We start from the raw sequence: 22,176 nt of genomic DNA, 5'->3' as shown, positions 1-22,176 counted from the left end.
TGACATGGCAGAAAGGCCATCTGGAGCCTCCAACACGTCTGACCCCATCCCTGAAGTAAGATTACTCTTGGAAGAACTGAAAGAGGTATTTGGGGCGCGCCCTGGCTCTTCGCAGCTCTCGGGGAGAGTCGGCCCAGGCCGTGTGTCCTGGCCGTGGGCTCCTGATGGCAGGGAGGGGCGGGACACTATCAGTGATTCCTTGTTCCACTTCTCTGGTCTGAAGCGCAAGCTGGTGGCTGGTGGCTGGACTGCTCAGAGACTAAAAATGGAGCCTAGGCTGTCTCGGATTGGCTAGGAAAGTGTGTGGTTAAAGAGTCTAGCCCCACATATAATTAGAAGCAGATCTAGCGAGGATTTTTTTTTTTTTTTTTTAAACAGCGTGCTTTCAGTCTTAGCGTTTCTACTCTGCCTCTGCTGCCTCCCTCTAGTGGCCCTGAGCGACATTGCGGTGGCCCTGTTCAGGGAGGGGTTGCGAGCTTTGGTTTCCCGTTTGAAGGGCATTAAGCTTGTAACATGTAGTTACTCTAGCCTGAATGAAGGACGTGGAAAAGGAGCGAGCTTCCAGAAATAACCTGGGGTTACAGAGCGACTTAAAGGCTAAACCAGGGCGGGGACATCAGTGACTTCTGGTCAAAGCCCCCATCAGGACATCTTCAGGACAAACCACAGGCTTCCCAAACATACTGCAGATTCCTAAAGTCATACTTAAGGGACAATGCAAAGCTCTCACCCGCTGACAGCATACTGCCTACAAGGCCCACCACTCTCTGCCCAGCTCCTTTCCTGCTGTTCCCTCCGGCTCCTCCCAGGCTCCCTGGGCTTCGGCGACTTGCGTAATTTTTGGTATTCGGCAAGCATCACCTTGTGGCATGAGGTTGTGCACCTGTGTATCAGCGCACTGTCTGTCGTCCATGAAGGTGACATTTACCTGTCCACAGATTAGCTTCTGATCACCTTGAGGGGCCCTTTACTGTAGTGACAAAGACACAGGGGGCTGACCACATGATGCATCCCGCATACCCAGTTTGAAAATTTGTTCTGAATTATGCTAATAACAAAGCACTGGCAAACATTTGTTAGCTCTCAGTTCCCCCCAGACAGCTGGTATGTGTCTATGTGTGTGTGTTGAAGTGTATCATTTATCACTTTGTTGTTTTTTTAAATATTTTTTTGAAAATTTACCTACTTGTAGAGACAGAGACAGTGAGACACAGAGAGAGAGCTCCCTCCACTGGTTCACTTCCCAAATGCCCACAATGATCAGGGTGAGGGTCTAGGCCAAAGCCAGGAGACAGGAACTCAATCTAGGTCTCCCAGGCCAGTGACAGGGACCCAACCTCTTGGGTCATGACTGACACTTTCCAGAAGGGAGCTGGAATCAAGAGTTGGAACCAGGAATCGAATCCAGGCACTCTGGATTGGATATGAGCTTCCTAACCACTCAGTATAATGCCCAATCTGGATTCTCTTTAGAACAGTAGTTTCCACATGAGCAGGGAGAATCTCCCCGTGGCTCCCTTATTAAGATTCACCACCAGGCCGGCGCCGCGGCTCACTAGGCTAATCCTCCGCCATGCGGCGCCGGCACACCGGGTTCTAGTCCCGGTCGGGGCACCGATCCTGTCCCGGTTGCCCCTCTTCCAGGCCAGCTCTCTGCTGTGGCCAGGGAGTGCAGTAGAGGATGGCCCAAGTGCTTGGGCCCTGCACCCCATGGGAGACCAGGATAAGCACCTGGCTCCTGCCATCGGATCAGCGCGGTGCACCGGCCGCAGCGCGCTACCGCGGCGGCCATTGGAGGGTGAACCAACGGCAAAAGGAAGACCTTTCTCTCTCTCTCTCTCTCTCTCTCTCTCACTGTCCACTCTGCCTGTCAAAAATTAAAAAAAAAAAAAAAAAAGATTCACCACCAAGCTGACACTGTGGGTTAGTAGGTAAAGCCACTACCTGCAGTGCTGGCATCCCATAATGGATCCTGGTCCAAGTCCCGGCTGCTCCACTTCCCATCCAGCTCCCTGCTGTGTCTTGGGAAAGCAGTAGAAGATGGCTCAAGTCCTTGGGCCCCTGCACCCATGTGGGAGATCTGGAAGAAGCACCTGGCTCCTGGCTTCGGATCGGCACAGCTTCTGCCGTTGCGGCCAATTGGGGAGTGAACCAGCAGATGGAAGATCTCTCTCTCTCTCTCTCTCTCTCTCTGCCTTTTCTTCTCTCTTGGTGTAACTCTGACTTTCAAGTAAATAAAAAAATCTTTAAAAAAAAAATTCACCACCATGACCACCACCCTGCTCCATTTCAAGCAGTTACCCAGAGCAGTGCTTTGACTTGCATTCCTTTAACATAAACAGGAAGAAGGTCATGGCTGGAGGAGTCACGAGCCCAGCCCAACAAGTGCCTCTACAAAAGCTGCAAGTGAGACTAGCTTGACCCTGTCATTCTTGACATTCTTGTCTGACTCACAAAGAATAAGGGATGCCAGATCTGAGAAACCAACATGCTGACCATTGACCACGTGCCTGGCACTTTACACGGAGACTTCTGTCAATATTTCACTTGACCCCCACAACAATCTCCTAAAGTAAACTCTCTCTTTTCAATAAATCAGTACATTGAGGTCCATAAAGATGAAGCAATTGCTCACGGTCAGATGGGTATGAGTCATGGAGGCAGGTTCCAACTGAGCAGTCTGACCCCAGGGCCCTTCTCTCACCTGCACAGGAGTCCGCCTTCTGTGGTCCAGGCTTATTCATGGGCATAATCAGTGCTCCTTCCCAAAGTCCTATCCCAGACACGGAAGGAATACAGAGATACCCAGGGTTCATTCCTGTCCTCCAAAATCACCCATGTAGTTGGGAAGAAAAGGCATGAAGCCAGATTGTGGGTATGTGTGGGAGCAGGGCCACAAGGGTGACTGAAAGAGAGCAAGAGAGGGTTTCTGAGATGGGAACGATGTTTGTGGATCTGGTGCCTTTCCAGCAATGTGTGACATCCTCTGCGACACTTCGTCCCTGCACACTTGAGTCGTATGCGCTCTTCTTTCTCACATTATATTTTGGGAAAGGTATACAGTCAGGACTCCTGGAGACGCAGGGGTTGCAAAAGGGACAACAAGCAATCTTTTCCAAAGCACTAGATGTTTGGGTCATTACCCAGCTTCCTAATTACCTCACTAGTTAAAGACTATGAGATAAGAGGGTAAGAGATTAAGTTGTTTTTTTTTTTTTTTCCAGGGACTCTAGTATCAAAATTCCCAAGGTTGGCCAACCTCATATTGAGTTTGATTGTAAAGCAGAGTCAAACAAACATCTTAAGTAATGTTCTAAGTTGTTGCAAAAATATTAACCCCAAATTAAAAAATAAATCTATTATTATGTCAGTATGGAAAATTCTAGGCTATACAATTTATTTTGTAAAGGGGACATTTATTCAACTCATAGTTATTGAGCACAGGAAAGTGCATGTCATTTTTTAAAAGATTTATTTATTTTATTTGAAAAGCATAGAGAGAGGGTCAAGTCTTTCATTTGCTGGTTCACTCCCCAAATGGCCATAATGGCTGGAGCTGAGCCCATCTGAATCCAAGAGCCAGGAGCTTCATCTGGGTCTCCCACGCGGGTACAGGGGCCCAAGGACTTGGGCTGTCTTCTACTACTTTCCCAGGCCATAGCAGAGAGCTGGATTATAAGTGGAGCGGCCAGGTCTCTAACTGGCACCCATATGGGATGCCGGCACTGCAGGCAGCTTTACCCGCTGCACCACAGTACCAGCCCCTAGGCTATACAAATTTACATTCCTTTTATTACTATAGGATTTCTCTGAGCCTTTTGTACACACATGTGAACTCTGAGTCTCTAAGGGAGAAATATTTTGCATTTTTCCCCAAACTTCTTTTTATCATGAATTTTTTTCTTCAACTTTCAGGATTAATGCTCTAAGTGACAAATTTTGACAACTCCTATTGTAGAATCCTGATCTACATATCCAGTTCTTCCAAAGATCAATGGATTCTGAGTCATCTTTCAAAGCATGCCTTGAGGATGTCATGAATTACCCCCACTGTCCCTCAACAAGCCAGAAGAATTCGTTCAAAAGACCAAATAAAACATTCCAAGCCAGTGCCGTGGCTTAACAGGCTAATCCTCCACCTTGCGGCACAGGCACACCGGGTTCTAGTCCCTGTTGGGGCACCGGATTCTATCCCGGTTGCCCTTCTTCCAGGCCAGCTCTCTGCTATGGCCCGGGAAGGCAGTGGAGGATGGCCCAAGTGCTTGGGTCCTGCACCCGCATGGCAGACCAGGAAAAGCACCTGGCTCCTGGCTTTGGATCAGCGAGATGCGCTGGCCGCAGTGGCCATTGGAGGGTGAACCAACGGCAAAAAGGAAGACCTTTCTCTCTGTCTCTCTCTCTCTCTCACTATCCACTCTGCCTGTCATAAAAAAAAAATAAATTAATTAAAAAAATATATAAATTCCATAACCTAAATGTCTGGTTAATGACGGGGGAAAAGGACAACCGGAAAGCAGAGGAGGGCTGAGGTACAGAGAAGAGAAAAACATCAGTGACAAGCTTCAAATGATCCTGAAAAGTCTGTACAGAAGTTAGGACTCTCTTGGTCGCAATTAATTGCAACTACCTGGGTGGTTTAGTTAAAGTGATTTCTTTTTTGTTTTGTTTTAAGAATTCATGTTATTTTATTTAATTTAAGATTTATTTATTTATTTGAAAGTCAGAGTTAGAGAGAGAGAGAGAGAGATCTTCCATCTGCTGGTTCACTTCCCAGATGGCTACAACAGCTGGGGCAGGATCAGGCCAAAGCCAGGAACCAGGAGCTTCTTCTAGGTCTCTCATGTAGGTAGCAGGAGTCTAAGCATTTGGATCATCTTCTGCTGTTTTTGCCAGGCCATTAGCAGGGAGCTGGATTGGAAGTGGAGCATCCAGGACACAAACTGGTGCCCATATGGCATGCTGGTGGCTCAAACTATGATGCCAAAACAAAGGCATCTATATTGTTATTTTTTATGTTTATTTATTTTATTCACTTGAAAGAGAGACCCACAGACAGACAGCTCACATCCACTGGTTCACTCCCCCAAATGCCTTCAATGACCAGAATTGGGCCAAACCAAAGCAGAGATTCAAGAATTCAAACTAGTCCTCCCCTGTGGGTGGCAGGCACCCAAGTAATTGGGCCATCACTCTTGTCTTGCAGGGTCTGTCTATATTATCAGTAAGCTGGAATCAGGAGCTGGAGTTGGGAATTGAACTCAGTAGGTACTCAGATGGAGGAAGTGAGTATATTAACCATGAGGCTACATACCTGCCCCAACACAGTGATTCTTTTTTTTTTTTTTTTTTAAGATTTATTGTATTTATTTGAAAGACAGAGTTAGAGAGAGGTAGAGATAGAAAGAGAAGTCTTCCATCTGCTGGTTCACTCTCCAGATGGTTGCAATGGCCAGAGCTGCACCGATCCGAAGCCAGGAGCCAGGAGCTTCCTCCAGGTCTCCCACATGGGTGCAGGGGCCATCTTCCACTGTTTTCCCAGGCCATAGCAGAGAGCTGGATGGGAAGAGGAGCAGCCGGGACTAGAACCAGCACCCATATGGGATGCCGGTGCTTCAGGCCAGGACGTTAACCCGCTGCGCAACAGTGCCGGCCCCCACAGTGATTCTTTCCAATGAGGATGCAGGTCCCTCTCTGGGAACCTAACAGTGGATGACTCTGGGCATCAAGGATGGAATGGAACCAGACACCTGGATGCTATCAAATCTCCTTCTCAATGATCCTCAGTCTCCCTTTTATGCTTAACTCTCCATGTATTTCACTTTACTCGATTGACTGACTGATTCATTTGTCCATTCATCTTGGTTTACAAGATAGAAAACTTAGTCAACGACAGCTCCAAATTTTACATGTCTAGTTATCTAGAGACTGAATAGACTCCTGAGGAAGTGATTTTGGTCAGGCCACTAGGCACTCAGGAGGTGGGTTAGATTGCATTCCAGCCACACCCAGGACAAATGGATGGAAGGATACATTGTGGATTTTCACTTCAAGATGGGTAGCCAGGCAGACCATCTAATAAATGGTCACTCAAATCCAGTGATTCACTGTATATGTGACTGCTTTTTCAAAGTATCTCCTAGCCTTTTATGTAAATAAATATATTTTAAAAAAAATAGAACTACCATATGATTCAGCAATCCCACTACTGGGCATATATCCAAAATAAATGAAGTCAATATGTCAAAGAGATAGCTGGAGCCAGGGTTGTGGCATAGCAGGTAAGGCCACCAGCTGTGATGCCAGCATCCCTTATGGACACCGGTTTATGTCCCGGTTGCTCCACTTCAGACCCAGCTCCCTGCTAATGCACCTGGAAAAGCAGCAGAAGATGACCCAAGTCCTTGAGCCCCTGCACCGAATGTAGGAAACTTGGAAGAAGCTCCTGACTCCTGGCTTTGGCCTGGCCCAGCCCCAGCCCTTTGCAGCCATTTGGGGAGTGAACCAGTGGTTGGAAGGTTTCTCTCTGTCTCCCCCTCTCTCTGTGTAACTCTGCCTTTCAAATAAATAAAACTTTTTTTTTGGAATAAATAAATCTTTAAAGAGAGAGAGAGACCTATATTCTTGTGTTAATTGTAGCATTACTCACAATAGCAGAGAAATGGAATCAATCTAAGTGTTCATCAACGGATGAATGGATAAAGAAAATACAGTATATATTCACAGTGGGATACTATTCTGCCATAAAAATTGATGAAAGCCTGTCATTTGTGACACTATGGATGAACTTGGAAGGCATTATCTTAAGTGAAATAAGCCAGGCACAGAAAAACAAATACTACATGCTCTCAGTCAGCAATAGAATCTAAAAAAGCTGAACTCTTAGAAGTTGAAAGATGATGGTGGTTAGCACAGACTGGGGAGGGGAGAAGAGAAAAGGGGCAGAGATCAGCACAAAGTTATAGGCACACAGGAAGAATAAGCTCTAATGTTTTATCGTGCAGTCGAATGACTACAGTTGACAATAACACGGATTTCAAAATAGCTAGAAGAGAGGATTTTGAATGTTCTTGCCACAAAGAAATGATAAGTGTTTGATGTGGTCATTACACCATGTATACATGTATCAAAACACTGTCCCCCACAAATATGTCCAATCAGAAACTGACCTTGGAACATTCAGCTGCTCAGATCACACTCCAGGACACCAGCCCTCCTCTACTGACCTGCAGCCATGCCATGTGGAGGGGGCGTGGCTGACTCTGAGGGTCATCTCTGAAAACCTTTTCGTCCTAGTGACCCAAGAGGATCTTGCAGTTTTCAAAAATGATTTGTTTATTTCTCCTAAAATTTGAATCTGTGTAGGAAAATTTGGTCAATTAACATTTATTTGTCTTTGGAAGCTGCTTTGTTGGAGTTTTACTGTGCTGAGTTTTAGTTGTTTTCAGCTCCTACATCCTCCATATTTAATGCCATTGTTTTGAACACCGGTTGATTTCAGAAGTATTTTTCTTTTGCTTTGGAGATTTCGCACATTGGCCCAAATGGGTTTTTATTTTCTATTTTAATTCATGCAGTATAAATATGATGGTGGACATTTTTGGAGTTAACAGTTTCACTGTGCAGATGTTTCTTGAAAGCCTTTTAAATTCATAGTGTTGGTTTTAAAGAAAAATTTTTTTATTAGCCTGGCTGCTTGCCAGAAAAAAAATATACTATTCCATTTTGCATAGAACTGTAACATTTTCTTTATTTCCCTGGTCTTTCCCCACCCCCAACAGCTCCCTATTAGGATTAAAGATGCCATAGTGACATCTTGTGGTCAACCACCAGAAACACAGCAAAAAGTCATCTAACTGAGATGATAAAGTGACCCAGTTCATTCTCCCACAAATATTTCTTCATTTACTTTATTTGCTTCTTATTTACCATTTGGCTTAAATCACTCTAGATTTCCAGGTTGTTTTGCTTTGTGGAAAATATTCAACTTTGCCCCCGGAGAAAGGATAAACATGATGTGTTCTGGAAACGATCAGAGGGACATAACTCCTTTTGGCTTGTGTTGGACTCCTCGTAAAAACAGTGCTGTGCAAGTTACTTGGTAATAACTCTGAAAAATATTCAATTTTCCCCTAAAAAAGTGACAGGAAACAATGACTCTAAATGGGCTCTCCTCCATCACTCTAAATCTAAACTTTCAGAATTTATTGATGATTTATTTCACTTGTTTAATATTCAAATGGAAATGTATAAATAATAACCACTCAGTCTTTATCTCTTCTCCCTAACCAGGGTTATTGGAGAAAAAAAATCTGCATCATTCTTGAATTTTTTTTTTTTTTTTTTGACAGGCAGAGTTAGTAAGAGAGAGACAGAGAGAAAGTTCTTCCTTTTTCCGTTGGTTCATCCCCCAAATGGCCACCACGGCCAGCACTGCGTCAATCCGAAGGCAGGAACCAGGTGCTTCTCCTGGTCTCCCAGGCAGGTGCAGGGCCCAAGGATTTGGGCCATCCTCCACTGCCTTCCCGGGCCACAGCAGAGAGCTGGACCGGAAGAAGAGCAACTGGGACAGAATCCGGCGCCCCAACCGGGACTAGAACCCGGAGTACCAGAGCTGGCAGGCGGAGGATTAGCCTAGTGAGCTGCAGCACCGGCCATTTTTGAATTATAAAAGAAAAATGTACAATTATTATACAGCAATGAAAAATTATGCTTACCAGAAATCTGGCATGACAGATAAGAGATATGAAATAATAAAAAAAGAGCAAGACATCAAATTATCTGTAAAGTATTATGTGTATACATATCAATATAAATCCCTATATGCCAGTGGATGTCTACATAAGTATGTATGTAAATATCATACATATAAGTATGTATGTAAATATCAACTACCAGGCCGGCGCCGGGTTCTAGTCCTGGTTGGGCGCCGGATTCTGTCCCGGTTGCCCCTCTTCCAGGCCAGCTCTCTGCTATTGCCTGGGAAGGCAATGGAGGATGGCCCGAGTGTTTGGGCCCTGCACTGCATGGGAGACCAGGAGAAGCACCTGGCTCCTGGCTTCAGATCAGCGTGGTGCGCCAGCCGCAGCGGCCATTGTGGGGTGAACCAACAGCAAAGGAAGACCTTTCTCTCTGTCTCTCTCTCTCACTGTCCACTCTGCCTGTCAAAAAAAAAAAAAAAAAATCAACTACCAGGTTCATGTGGAGGAGATTCATGTAGGCTCAGAAAGAAGGAAAGACACTGCAGTGGGCATTTAGCCTAGCAGCGAAGACACCCACATATCATGTCAGAGTACCTGAGTTCAATTCCCACTTTCAGTCCCTGACTCCAACGTCCTGCCAACGCAGACCCTGAGAGATAGTGGGGATGGGCCAAGAAATTGGGTTCCTGCCACTCACATTGGAGACCCGGATTCGCAGCCCAAGCCAATGCTAGCATTTGGGGGGCAAATCCATAAATGGGAGCACTTTCTCTCTTTCTCTCTCCCTCTGAAATAAAGTCTGACTGTGGTGCCAAATGTTCATCCCTTTACTCAGTAGCAGGTGCTGCCCCAGGCGTTGTGCTGGACTCTTGACTTAACAATTCTAATCCCGCCCATTCTACAAGGAATTTATAGAGGGGAAAGAAGTGAGAAAATTGAGAAATGAAGTGCCCCCAAACAACTGGGAGAGTCTGGAAATCAACTCAATTCTATGGGGCTCCAAAGTCTGTCTCTTTAAACTACATCTCACTGTCCTGTTCAGCAGGTAAAACGCTCTCCACACACCCGAGGGACCTGCATTTCCACAATGGTAAGAACTTTCTGATTCCTTTATGAGTCGTTGAAACGCATCCTGAGGAGGACTCCCCGCCAGCTGCCCTTCCGCGTTCGCTGCCATGGTGAGCACCTTTTACCCATGTGCTCCTCGTGTTGCCATGGAAGGAAGAGGCTTTCTGCTCTACTCTTCAGGGAGGAGTAGCACTGAGATTCAACTCCCAACTCTCATTACCTCTCTTCCTCCTCCCTTGCTCAGCCAGCTGCTCAGGGAAGGGGCGGGGGCTTCTATCTGGCTCTCACTGCAAAGGTAACACACATAAAACTGTCAGACTCCCTGTGTTAGCCATAAATGTAACCCTGTACCAAGAAAATATTAACTTTCAGCACTCAATTAGAAGGTAGACCTTCAATTCACAGTTAAGCCACTGGTTGGGACATCACTAACCCATGTCAGACAGCTTGGGTTTAACCCTCCCTCTGCTCCCAATTCCAGTTTCCTGTTAGTGAGCATCCTGAGAAGGTAGCAGGTGATGGTGACGGCTCAACTGTTGATTCCCTAACACCCACGTGGAAGACTTGGATTGAGTTCCTGGCTCAAGGCTTCATTCAGCCCTGCCTAACCCTGGTATTTGGAGAGAGAACCAGTGAATGAGAATGCCCTCTTGTATGTTATCTCTTCTCTCTCTCCCTCTCTCTCTCTCTTTCTCTCCCTCCCTCAAATAAACAAAATAAATAAATACAAATTTTAAAGAGAAATTAAATCAGTTAACTTCAAAGCAGGTGTGTGGCATAGCAGTGGAGATGTCTCTTGGGATGCTGATATCCCATATCAGAGTGCCTGGTTTGAGCCCCGATTCTTCTACTTCTCTTCTAGTTCCCTGGGAATGGGCAATCTGGGAGGCAGCAGGTGATGGCCCAAAACTTGGGCCCCTGTCACCCACATGGGAGACTCAGATGGAATTCTGGGCTCCTGACTTTGGTCTAGCCCAACTCTAGCTGTTGCATGCAATTTGGTGAGTGAAACAATGGACAATGATCTCTCTCCCTCTCTCTCTCTCTGCCTTTCAAAAAAAAAATTTCACAAAGTTTCATTGGAAAATAATAAACAAGTGACCAAGAAAATTCAGAAAAAGAATAAATTACCTAAGTTTCTCCAAACCAGAAATTAAAGCATATTATAACATATAGTGATTTTAAAATGTGTAACACTGACACATGACTAAAATCAATGGAAAATAATAGAAAATAAAAAAATAGACCCAAAGGCACATGGACATGTAATACATGTAATATATGACAGAAGGTTAAAGGTTAGGTTAATATATATATATATATATATATATATATGTATATATATATAGTTTATATACATATATATATATAGTTTATATATATATATATATAGTACCTCAAATCAATGGAGGAAAGATAGATGATTTAACTAAAGAGTTTAGGCTGACCGGATGGCCATTTAAAACTAAAGTTGGACCAGACCTCACATGTCACACCATGACAAATTCCAAAGGGTGCAAAAGCTTTAATGCAAAAAACAGTTGCATGTTACAAGCAATATTGAAAAACCATGAAAGAATTATTTAACAACCTCAGAGTGAAGAATATGTTGTTATTTATGGAACACAAAACACAAAAGCCACAAAGTTCTGCATAAAATCAAAGTCAAAAGACAAAGGACAAAACTGGAAAGAATATATTCACAATAGACACAGTGCTCATTTTTGCTAAATATATAAAGATTTCTTAAAAATTAACAAGGAACAAACTAAGGACTCAATCAGAAAATAGACAAATGATATGAATCAATTTTTCCTGGCAAAGGTAACCCAAGTGAGTATAAAAACATATGGAAGGGGGCCAGCATTGTAGCATAGCTGGTAAGGCTGCCACCTGCAATGCTGGCATCCCGTATGGGTGCCAACTCCTGTCCCAGCTGCTCCACTTCTGATCCAGCTCCCTTAATAGCCTGAAAAAAGCAGCAGAAGATGGCCAAGTTCTTGGGCCCCTGCCACCCAGTGGGATACTTAGAAGAACCTCCTGGCTCCTGGCTTTGAACTGGTCCAGCACTAAGTTGCAGCCATCTGGGGAATGAATCAGCAGTTGGACAATCTCTCTCTCTCCCTCTCTCTCTCTCCCTCTCTCTCTCTCCCTCTCTCTCTCTTTCTCTCCCCCCCTCTCTCTGTGTAACTCTGACCTTCAAATAAATATATAAATCTTAAGAAAAATGTTGAAGGTGTGGAGATATGTATTTGGTATAGCAGTTAAGATGCTGCTTGGGATGCTGCCTGTTACCTGTTTAGAGTGCCTAGTTCAAGTCCTGGCTCTACTTCCAATCCAGCTTTCTGCCAGTGGAAATGAGATATTTCCTTGGAGGCAGCAGATGATGATTCAAGTACCTGTGCCCCTTTCTCCTATGTGGAAGATCCAGATGGAGTTCCTGGCTCCTGGTTCCTGGTTCCTGGCCCTGGCTGTTGTAGACATTTGGGAAGTGAACCAATGGATGGAAGATCTCTCTCCGTCTGTCTCTCTCTCTCTCTCTCTCTCTCTCTCTTCCCTCTCTCCCTGTGTGTGTGTGTGTGTTTGTCTACATTTCAAATATAATGAAAGCAAATAAGAAATTATTAAATAAATGTATAATTAAAAAAACATGAAAAGGGGCTTACCATCACTCACAATCAGAGAGATGCACATTACAATGATTTAAGAGGTCAATCACATGGCACCTTACACGCTGGCAGAAATACAACTTCATCAGGCTGTGTAGGTGAGGGTGTGGGGAAACAGGCTTTCTCCTACATTGCTGGTATAAGTGAGAATGAGGTCTAGAGCCCCACACAATAGAACCTCTGTGAAGGGCAATTGTAAATACACGTACCCTTTGACCCAGTTACTCTACTTCCTGGAATTTACGGTACAGAGATGTTCACATGTGCAAAACGCCATCTGTACACATTCATTGCAGCAATGCTCAGAACAGCAAAATGCTGAAAACAGCCCAAAAACCCATCAACAGAACATCAGTTAAATAAATTATAGTTCATCCACATAAAAGAATACTGTGAAGCTATAAAAACATAAATAGGCTCTTTATGGATTGATGTGAATAATCGTCAAGATAGATTGTGGAGGTAGAAAGCAAGGCTTAAAACAATGTGTTGCAAGTGAGAAAAAGACACACTAAACATATGTATCTGCTTATGTGTGCAGAGTCAATCCTATGAAAACAAATGACAACAGTGGTTACACATTCGGAAAGAATGGTGTCTGAAGACCCCAACCACAGCGTACCCGCTGCTTAGACTCACTCAGATTGGTGACGTCTTCTGGGATGCTCAAAGCTGTGCTCTCCACTGATTGCCAGGGGACTCTTACCAGCAGAAAAGAACGAAAGGTACCCCAGAAGCTGGGTGCTCCTTGACTCATCCTCCGCAGAAAGGACCTTTGGGAAACAGGCAAAGTCTCATCTTTACCTTATAATTAATTGATACAAATTTGTATTCTGGTTAACAACATATTTGTGTTAGTTTTAAGGTAAAAATAAGTTACTAGGTCTTTTCCTCATTGTGGGGAGTAAAAGAGTGGTCCCTTAGGATCCACAACCACTTTTTGTGCTCAATCTCCTCTCCTGAGTATAAAACAATGACAAAAAAAAAAAAAAAAAAACCTCATTGTTTTGTGGGTGCACCAGGCTCTTTGCTTAAATACTCATAATCATTCTAGATGTAAGATTCTTATTATATTCAATTTTTTGAAAAGGAAGCAAAGTTTAAAAGAGGTCTAGTGAATTCAAGAATCACACAGAACTAGAGTAGAAAGGCTGCAATTCCACCACACTTGGTTCTGAAACCAACATTGTATCTCTCTTTCTATTAAGTATCATCCCAATTCTCTCTGCGCTGCTCTTCAACACTAAGACTGTTTATTTGGTTCGCTTCCTCCCTAGTTCTGCATGTTACATCTCACATATTCCTCTGGCTTCTGGATCTACAAATTACAGTGGTTCTCAATCTTAGTTGTGCACTGGGTTCTCTGGGTGAGATTTGAACACCTGTCTATGCCTGGCACTCACTTCCTAAACATAGTCTTAACTGGCCTGGAATGGGGTCTACGAATAAATATTTTTCTACCCCAGACCTCCAACCCTGGAGTATCTTATTCAGCTTTGTATCCTCAGTGCCTACCAGGCACTGACAAAATAGTTGTTAAATAGATGAATAAACAGGTGAATGACTGAACAAAAGCTAAGGTTTAAGGTAGAAGCCAAAATCTATTTATACAATAAAAACAAAGGCAGTTCTGAAAGATCTGAGCGAGGTAGTTCAGTACAAATGCAGGGTCATTTTGACCTCCTCCTGAGGCACCAGAGAAGGAAGCTGCATCCCTGTAACCCAGTCCAGAGCCCCACACAATGGAAAACTATAAATAGCAGCCCTGAATCACAAGAGGGTTATGTAATACAAGGCTCACAGAACAGGGCTGTCTTTATTATTCAGGCTTAAGTTGCACTGAAATGGAAACTCAGCTGATGCTCTATGTATTAGTTTCTCCAAAAGATGAAAGTCTCCCTGCACTTGCTGGGACCATCTATTGGCCCATATTTGAGGTAGAGTTGCCAGGACCCTTTGTGCTAAAGAATTCCTGCTGTCTTTCCAGCAAGCAGGCAATTTATGCAGAATTATTCTTATTTGTAAAGATGAGGCCAGAACATCCCTTGATCAGGTGAGAAAGCAGTGCATATCCGCTTTGCAGATACATGGGAGCCCTGAATCCAAGGTCCTGATGAGGAGACAGTCCCAGAAATGTCACCCCCACTGGTTCCTCCAGTAGAGATTTGCGATCATCTGAAAACCCTTGGTGAAACACCCACTCAGTGCAATTTCATTCTATTAGAAACACTTTGTCCTCCTCTATAAAATGATGGGCACCCGCCATGCCTGAGAAAAGGATTCCAGAGCTAACTCTAAATACACCATTGAGTCTCTCCGGTTGGTAAAAAGGGGCTTTGACATGAATTTTTTCTACATGCAAAAGGTATGCTATGGCAGACCCTGGCACCCATATTCTCCTTTTCTGCCTCAACCTGCAACTAGCCCCCATTACCTAGTCTTGCTTGTGGTTAGACATGGCCAAATGACTTCATTCTAGCGATGGAAGTGAGCAAGTGTAGGGTACCACGTCCAGACCTGGGGTTTGGCTAGCAGTTAAGACACCAGCTAATATGTCTACATCCCAAGTCAGAGTGCCTGGGTTTGGTCCTGGCTCTGGCACCTGACTCCAGCTTCCTGCTAATGCAGACCCTGGGAGGCAGCAGTGAGGGCTCAAGCAGTTTGGGTTCTTGGATTGAGTTCCTGGCTTCCAACTTCAGCCTGGCCCAGGTCCAATCATTGTGGGCTTTTGAGGAGTGAACCAGATGGGATGGAATGGGATCTCTTTATCTGTCTCTCTCCCATTAAAATAAATTAAATATTATGGCTATCCGTAGTCGCCCTATGGAGCAATAGAACACTAGAACTTCTTATTCTCATCTATCTACAACTATGTAACATTAATCAACCTTTCCTGTACCCTTCTGCCCTTTGCTGTCTCCAGCTGCTAGTAACCATTCTACTCTCAACTTCTACCTGCTGTCCTTTCTTAGTGCACAGGGCTTTCACATGAGCAAGAAATCAACTTTATTGCTCTTGGACCATTGTACAGAATAGGGCATATTTCTTATAGCAGTCAGCCCTCCTAACCGATGCTCTACAAATGTTATTAACACGTCATCATGCTTCGGCATGAAGGAGAGGAATCCCTCTTTTTCCCTGGAAGAAAAGACCCTCCCCAGAATGGCCTTCCCCAAAACTATTTTGCAAGCCTGCCTTCGCCCGCAGGAGGTCCTGGTTGTTTATAGGCTCAGCATTGCCATCACTGTAACACCTGCAGTGAATGTTTGCAAGGCATGTGGTTCATCTCTAATGTGGATGAGGCAGTTTTCCCCAAATTCCATGTCAAAATACAGACACTCAAACAAAGCCTTTAGTAAAGGCCTGAACTGGAGGAAAAGGACACTGCAAGTAACTTACATTAGGGGTGGGCACTGTGATGCAGCAGGTTAACTCACAGCTTGGGATGCCCACATCCCATTGGAGGGCCCTGTTTGAGTCCCAGCTATAGCATGCTTCTGATCTAGCTTCCTGCTAACGTGCCTGGGAGGCAGCAGACAATGGCCCAAATATTTGATCCCTGCCTTGTGGGAGACCAGGATGGAGTTCCTGGTTCCTGGATATGACCTAGCCCAACCCTGGCTTTTGTAGGCACTTAGGGAGTGAACAAACAGATCTCTCTGTCTCCTCTTTCTGTCACTTTGCTTTTCAAATAAAATTTTAAAAAATCTTTTATAAAAATTTACATTGAGGCCGGCACTGTGGCTTAACAGGCTAATCCTCCGCCTTGCAGCGCCGGCACACCGGGTTCTGGTCCCGGTTGGGACGCCGGATTCTATCCCGGTTGCCCCTCTTCCAGGCCAGCTCTCTGCTATGGCCCGGGAAGGCAGTGGAGGATGGCCCAAGTCCTTGGGCCCTGCACCCGCATGGGAGACCAGGAGAAGCACATGGCTCCTGGCTTCAGATCAGCGCGATGCGCCGGCCTCAGCGGCCATTGGAGGGTGAACCAACGGCAAAAAGGAAGACCTTTCTCTCTGTCTCACTATCCACTCTGCCTGTCAAAAAAAAAAAAAAATTTACATTGGACAACAGATGGCTGTCAACAACAGCTGAGCAAAATGGAGATCTTTAAGAACATTTTTATAAAGATGTTAGAGCACTACCTGTCTTGGTCCCTAAGTAATCACACAAAAAGATGAAAAAGAATCTGTCTTTAAAGATCTTTTTGCAGTTCATATAATCACTATCTACTTGCCTTAACCAAAGTGCTTTTGAAGTTATGGTAGGTAAGTAAACAGCCTATACTTTGTGGAGGCAATTAATGATGATTCCACCGAGGCAGGGACAGAACAGTAAAGAAGAAAATAGAACACTTTGAATGAAAGTGAAAAATAATCTTTAGTCCACAGACCAACTGTGGCATAGAAGAAAGGACTTCTGGGCAAGACAGGAGGCAAGGAGTGTTCAGTGCCCAGATACGAGGTTAGTGAGAACTTAGACTTGTTGGTGACTTTGGTAGAATGCTCTGGGAATTGGCAAATGGGACCCCTGCTGGACATCTGTAGTCAAGTGTACGTGACTGGCAGCAGGAGAGAAGGGAACTCAGGAGCCCATCTGATGCTCCATAGACTCCAGCTACAAGAGGAATGAGGGGTGCAGAGGATGACAAACTAAGGCACTCATTAGGGGACTCCACTGGGAATGAACTATGGCGAGGTGACACAAGATAAAAGTAAAACAGATGCTCCAAGTATGGGGACAAAAGTGAGCTCTTTCAACTGTGGATGCTGGTAGGGAGGAAGGACATACTCAGGTAAGAGGAAAGCTAGCCCTCCTCCATCTGTGTTAGAAGAAAGCTGGCACAGTCCACAGACCTTACTGAACTTTACCATTCTGGAAACCTTGTATAATTCTTTCCGCAGTCATCAGGCCAAATCTGAACTCTATGACTTTGGAAAGCTTCCCAAGTGAGCGAGTCAGCAGAATTTTACATAATGTGCAGAATGGAGAGGCAGGCAGCTGCAGCTTTAGAGCAGTAAACCCCAAATTCTTGAGGCACACCCCATCAATAACATACTACTGAGCCAGCAGCATCTTATACCCATAAGTGTAGTTACTCATAAAGCATATACATGTACACTACTGTCCTAACATCACACATGACATGAAGCATGCTCTAGCAAAATAAACATGAAAAGGATACATCAAGCGAAAAAATCTTCCTTCCTGTGCTGCATATGGATTGTGTTGTATACCCCACATTTGATATCATTGCCTGAAATCCTGGTCCTAATAGAGAACTTGTCTTCAGAAGAGTGACCGTGGTTTCAGAAAGAGATAATTCTTGGCTTGTGCTTTACCTAAGTGATGCCTTTATAGAGCTGTCCCTGGGTCATACGCAGGGTGAAGGTGTTGATGGTGTATTTCTAATAATGCTGTACTTGACATCTATTGCAAAATTAACCAGAAAAAGGATGTGGAAATGGAGCTTCTTAAGGAGATAAGCCATGTTTTCTTTATCTTGTCTCCCTCTTGGGCTAGCACAGTGCCTGAGGGGACATGCTGGGTTCCCAGTGATGCCTGCTTAATCCGAACATGAATAAATGAAGACAAATATGTGAAAATGTTTAAGCCAAAAAAATAAAAATCCACAATGGAGATGCAATTCTGACTTGTGAGTGAAAAATCTCCATTGCAGGTGCAATGCACATCTTCTGCTTACCTACAATCTAGAACTCCCAGGACCAATTCACAGCCAGACGCCTATCTCACTTTTCATCAGAAACTGCTTCAAAGGTGTTCAAAGTCTGGGCAGGTACCACAGAGGCCTGAGAAAGATGGAGTAAGGCACCTGTGAGAAGAGGTGGAAACTGGTTACACAGAGCATGCCTGAGATACACAGGTCTCATTTTTATCCCAGTTAGGATAAGTGTTTCTGGGTGTATGGTGGTTTGGGAGTTGTTCCATCAGCTCCACTATAAACATAAAGAGGCGGGGACCGGCGCCGTGGCTCACTTAGTTAATCCTCCGCCTGTGGCGCCGGCATCTCATATGGGCGCCAGGTTCTAGTCCCAGTTGCTCCTCTTCCAGTCCAGCTCTCTGCTGTGGCCCAGGAGGGCAGTGGTGGATGGCCAAAGTGTTTGGGCTCCTGCACCCGCATGGGAGACCAGGAAGAAGCACCCGGCTCCTGGCTTCAGATCGGTGCAGCACCGGCCATAGTGGTCATTTGGGGATTGAACCAAAGGAAGGAGGGCCTTTCTCTCTGTCTCTCTCTCTCTCTCACTGTCTATAACTCTACCTGTCAAATAAAAAAATAAATAAATTTAAAAAAAGAGGCATAGGAAAGCAAAGCATTTCTTCTTTCTTTCTTCTGTCCCCATTATGATTTGATGGAATAAATACTAAACACTGAGTCCAAACACCCAGCTCTTCCACCTAACTAGCTAGATGGCCTGAGACAGGCACTTTCCCTGTCTGGTCTTCAGCCTCCTCATCCAGCCCAGGAGAATAGGATACCTCCCACAAAGAAACTTTCACCAGATCAAACAAGACTTGCAAAGTGTGATATTATACACAAATGGAAGGAATCACTATTATAATTAAAGTAGTGAGCAAATACTTGTTGAAGTACATTGTACTGAATGAAGGGTGCTATAACTGCTTACACTAGGCACAGAACCTATATATGCTTGTGTTTACAGCTCTTTTCAGAAATAAATACATGGGGGAGAGAGAGACAGAAAGAAGATATCGGACACATTAAACTACATCAATACATCCCATTGTTGTCACCAATAAACCTGGAAATTTTGACCATTTTTGATTCTATTGTAAGTTAATTTTTTTCTACTTCACCATTTAAAAGATGTGCTAATTACATTTGCTTTTTATTTGGACATTCAACATATTCATTATAAAAAATATCAGGGTCCTAAAACTGTAACAATTAGTAAAATGGTGCAGTCTTATCTATGCCCTGGACACTCTCCTAGGCTCTGGCCCCTGCTGCCATTGCTAGAAGCCAGGTGACCAGACGGCCCAACCGCAGGTGTCAGCTCCACCCCAGACCTAATGGGATTCACTGCTCCTGCTTCCCTGCCCCCCCCAAAGGTATAACAGGACCTGCATCCTGCACACGTGCTCTCTCTCGATCTCTCTCTCTCGACCCCCCCTTACTCTCTTGCCCTCTCCCCCACCCCACCAGTGGGTGTCCCCTACCCAACGATAAATCTTTCCTCTAAAAAAAAAAAGTTAACAGTTATCATTGAATCATTGAATATGTCCTTATAGAGAGATTACTTCAAAATTTTATTTTCTTCTTTGGGCTTTTCTCTGTTCTTCAATTTTTTCACTCATTAACACGTGCTAACTTTCTGATTCTGAATTATTTTTTTAAATTCCCCTGTAAATACCTCAATCTGACTTCTGTCTTGGACTGGTGAATGGTTGGACTTTTTTTTCCCTAAGATTTATTTATTTATTTGAAAGGCAGAGCTATGGAGAGACAAGGAGAGAGACAGAGATCTATCCACCGGTTCTCTCCCCAAATGGCTGCAATAGCCAGTGCTGGGTCAGGCCAAAGCCAGGAGCCTTGAACTCCATCTGGGTCTTCCACATGGGTCAGGGGACCCAAGCATGTAGGTATGTTCCATTACTTTCCAAGGTGCATTAGTAGGGAGCTGAATTGGAAGTGGAGCAGCCGGGACTTGAGTCAGTGCTCATATGTGATGCCAGTGTCATAGGCAGAAGCTTAACTCACTGTATCATAACACTGGCACCTATCCATGGACTTTTGTTTTATATATATATATATATATACATATATATATGTATGTATATGTATATATGTATGTAATTCTAGGAGAAAAGGTAAGGAAAAACTATCCATACAACCCAGCCAATCCTCAAGAAATATTTAATTAAATTAAAACATGATTTTTAAAGATTCTTCAATCATCTCCTAAATCTGTAGTTTTTTTTTTTTTAAGATTTATTTATTTATTTGAAAGGCAGAGTTACAGAGAGGCAGAGGGAGAGAGAGAGAGAGGTCTTCCATCCACTGGTTCACTCCCCAAATGGTTGCAATGGCAGGAGCTGTGCCGATCAGAAGCCAGGAGCCAGGAGCTTCTTCCAGGCCTCCCTCGCAGGTGCAGGGGCCCAAGGACTTGGGCCATCTTCTATTTCTTTCACAGGCCATAGCCAAGAGCTAGATCAGAAGAGGAGCAGTTGGAACTAGAACCAGTGTCCAAATGGGATGCTGGCATTGCAGGCAGTGGCTTTACTGGCTACGCCACTGCACCGCCCCCTCTCCCCCTTTTTTTTAAACTGCCTGTATACTAGGCTATTTTTGTGTTAAAATATGGAAGCATAACAACATATTTTCAAACTGGGTGAATTTGTACAAAGAACATGTTACAGAAGATGAAGTGCATAGCCATGAAGATAAGAAAAAGACTTCGTGTACTTCTTGTTATGTGGGTTTGTCATAAGCATAGTAATGGCACCGAGGCAGTGTTGGTTCCAATAAGGATTTTATTATGCAGTGGGGGAGTCACGCATTCTAATTCACACAACACACTGGGCAAACCAACCACCCAAGGTTCTCAAAGTTCCCCCGGAGCTCCTCACTATGTGTCTTAACCACAGGGAGTGGATTCTCACAGCATCCGCACGGGTGGTGTTCTGAGCCAAAGAACACAGGTCTCGAAGGATGGGCAGGGTCTCGGCTTCGGGCAAACAGGGCTTCAGTGTCAGGTGAACTCAGAGTCTCAGCGTGGGGCCAGGTCAGAGCCTTGGCGTCAGACAACTGCAGGGCTGGCTGGGAGAAGTCTCTCGCGGGAAGTTCTGAGTGCAGTGGGTCAACCCGGAGCTTTCACTCTGCCGCTCCCAAGAGTCTGTTCAGAGGGTCTCTCTGGGCCTCAGCCTGCAGTTTATGTACACTTTTGGTGGTCAGTATAGGGCCGTTAAGGTCTGGGGGAGGGTGTGTGCAGGGCCATGGGTGGTTCTTATCAAGTCCATGCAGATCCCTTGCAGGCAGCTTAGCTGACTCAGCTGTTGCTCATTTCTTGTTAATATTATGGTGGAGCTGTTCAATTTCTGCTCCTTACAGGTTTGCATAGTTCCATACAGAGGTAATAACTATTTGGAAAGACAAGCGTTGACCCTCATCCTGGGGAGCCACTGCGCACAGTGGGTCTGTACCGGAGGTGGCCATTGCCAGTGCAGAGATGAGAGAGCAAGCTGTCGCTAGGGCAGCATCAGGCGGATCCTGAACTTACCTTCCTCAGCCTGCTGGTGGCTGTGCTTAGATTTATCTGCTTCCTGTGGCAGCCAAGGCTCTGGCCACGCAGTGCTTGTGTATTCTCTGCTCCAACCCAGCCTGGCTCTTAGCTGCCGGTTGGCCACATTGGACAGAGCTGGTTACCTTTCAGGGACTTGCCCTGTCCAGTAAATTTTCCAAGCCAGGCTCAGTATAAACGCAAAGAAACATGTTCCCAGTATAAAGGCTTGAGTGCACACTCAGAGGCTGAATGTGGAGGATGTCTGGGCTACATAAGCCTGGACAGCATCCCCAGGGAAGCCACATACCCTGCAGGCTCTCAGCTGGGATCGGCAACAAATGGAGCCTGGCCCTTCCCCGTTGCAGCCCAGGCATCTGCAGTCAGGAAATGCAGACACACAGTTCTCTGCACAAGCCTGTCCAGGGAACTTGGGTTCCAGGTTATTGTCAATACAGGCAGTCTGGTCTCACGACTGACCAT

The 22,176-nt window shown here is 44.8% G+C and overlaps 1 long non-coding RNA gene across 2 annotated transcripts in view; it reads right to left on the bottom strand.

Annotated features, from left to right (window-relative positions):
• LOC133776017 (uncharacterized) overlaps nucleotides 1-22,176 on the bottom strand; it is a 109,569-nt gene that overhangs the window by 81,481 nt on the left and 5,912 nt on the right. Inside the window, exons 1-2 of one of the 2 annotated variants that reach the window (XR_009868331.1) lie at nucleotides 18,138-18,176; nucleotides 13,076-13,209 (exon numbers count right to left, since the gene is read on the bottom strand). This is a non-coding gene — a long non-coding RNA (uncharacterized LOC133776017). Of the gene's footprint in view, nucleotides 1-13,075; nucleotides 13,210-18,137; nucleotides 18,177-22,176 lie in introns of those variants that run through there. The other variant, XR_009868330.1, reaches the window with a different exon arrangement.

This window comes from Lepus europaeus, chromosome 17 (genome assembly GCF_033115175.1).
Source record: "Lepus europaeus isolate LE1 chromosome 17, mLepTim1.pri, whole genome shotgun sequence".
Classification (NCBI taxonomy): domain Eukaryota; kingdom Metazoa; phylum Chordata; class Mammalia; order Lagomorpha; family Leporidae; genus Lepus; species Lepus europaeus.
This window is presented reverse-complemented; position numbering and strand designations above follow the sequence as displayed.